Source organism: Microtus ochrogaster, chromosome 2 (genome assembly GCF_000317375.1).
Source record: "Microtus ochrogaster isolate Prairie Vole_2 chromosome 2, MicOch1.0, whole genome shotgun sequence".
In the NCBI taxonomy this organism is placed as follows: domain Eukaryota; kingdom Metazoa; phylum Chordata; class Mammalia; order Rodentia; family Cricetidae; genus Microtus; species Microtus ochrogaster.
The window spans coordinates 98,324,780-98,326,941 of NC_022010.1; positions in this window are offsets into that span (position 1 = coordinate 98,324,780).

The window sequence follows — 2,162 nt, forward strand, 5'->3', positions numbered from 1 at the left end:
GGAGTCTTGTTTCTTTGTGATCCAGTACATCTTTAGGTCGTTACAAAAGGGAAGAAAGTAGCCCTTACGTATACCAACTGGCTGTAGCTGTGTCTGTAACGAAGGATGCTAGTAACTGGCACTCAGCAGGGTATGGAGCAGACAGGATGAGAGGGTTGTGCAGTATATACCACGTACTCCACAGAGGAGGTGGGAGGATGCCAGGAACCCCTCATCAGCTGATTATTCCTTTAGAGCGAGAAGAGGGGCTCAGGAGGGCGCTGTTTATGTGAAGCAAATGCCACTGTCAGGGCCACGGACAGCACCACATCTGGTGGCCCTGACACCAGTTTCTAGACACACTGATGTAGTTCCCAAAAATTTCTGCTGTGATTCCACGCCTTGACTCACTCTTCCATACAATCCTGAGCATGAACCTTCTACACACAAACTGTACATGAGCGGAGACAGCGGGATCCCCAGATACAACCAGAGGCTCCAAGAGCAAACGTCACCCGAGGCCAAAACGTTTCACGGAGAAACTTAAAATTATAATCAAAGTAAGGGGAAATAGAAACAAATTTGGTTTTTATAAAATTTGATCAATCAAAATATCAGAACCACAAAGCATGGGCAGCTACATCTGGCTCTAGAAAGCGGCCTATCAGAGGCCAGTCCCCAGCAGCCACCAGGTTGGTAGCTTGGAGACGGCAGACAGAAGAGGGCAGAGGCTACCGCCTCCAGGAGAGCCTCAAGGTTTGGGACTCAGTCAAATTCACGTAGGCAAACGAAGCTATGTGAGCCAGTGTGCTGTTCTCATGTTTCCAGGCAGAACAAGCTTGGTTTCATCTCACATGTGGGGTGCTGGCTCCAGGGAAAGGTTGTCTTTGCATAGCTGGAACTGTCCTCAGGCCACCTCCACTTGGGGCACCTCCACTGGCTCCCACAACTCCTTTCAAGGCTATGGTGGGAAGCCTGGGTACTGAGGTAGGAGGGGCAGTGGAACAGGAAGGCCAGGGCAGGGAACAGTAGTGCGCTTCCTCTCCCTTACAGAGTGCAGGGAGAATTTCCTCTTAACTGGGCCGGTATCCTGGAGGCCAAGGTGAAGGGTGAGTGTGTCTCCTGGGCACGTCTAGCTACAGGGAGAAGTCTGGGGTGTACTTATTTGTGGATAGACCAAGTTTGGTGGAGGAGGTAGTGGTTTGGGGGTACAGCGAGTTTAAAAAGAAAAGGACCGGTGAACCGGTATGTACTGCAGGTGGTCACGGAGCCAACACAGCTGCCCAAACCTGTCGTCATCAGTCCCAAGGGCGTGAATAGTAGCACAGGGAGAACAGGAAGCTGAGCCTGGACTTGGTCAGGCCATGCCAGGAATAGCCACTCTGTACCAAGATCAGAGTCTATGCCAGAACATCCGCTCTGCACCAGGGTCAGAGCCTGCACCCGGAACAGCCGCTCTGCACCAGGGTCAGAGCCTGCACCCGGAACAGCCGCTCTGCACCAGGGTCAGAGCCCCTCCTCCCATCTTGTTCTAGTGAAGGAGACTTGAAAGGTTAACTACAGAATCAAGATGCCAGGATAGCCTAGCTGCCCACCAACCTACATCACAGGTGGCCTCTCCTCCTAGCAGATAAGACTGCGGTGGTGGCGGGGGGCACCAACCAGGAGCCAAGCTTAACCCTGGGTCTGATCTGTAAGTGGGTTTACACCCTAGAGCACTGTTCTCAACTTTTCTGATGTTGCAATCCTTTAATGCAGTTCCTCATGTTGTGGTGACCCCAACCATAAAATTATTTCGTTGTTACTTCATTAACTGTAATTTTGCTATTGTTATGAATAGTAATGTGAATATCTGATGTGCAACCCGAGTTGAAACGGCTGCCCTCGTGCCTTAAAGCAGACTCCATCCCTCTCCACTCGTCTCAAAGACAAGCCTGCAGCTGGCGGCCTCTAGTGGCCACCGTGGTCAAGTACCACCTCCACTACAGAATTCATCTTGCAGAGAAAACGGAGGAAACTCTTAGGTCCTCTTCAACACATAAGAACACAAGACAAGGGAGCTAAGGGCATGGCTGCAAGTCCACCTGTGAAGCTTTGGTGCGCCCCAGAGCGCGCCCTTAGACGCCACACAAGGCCACCTGCGAAGCTTTGGTGCGCCCCAGAGCGCGCCCTTAGACGCCACA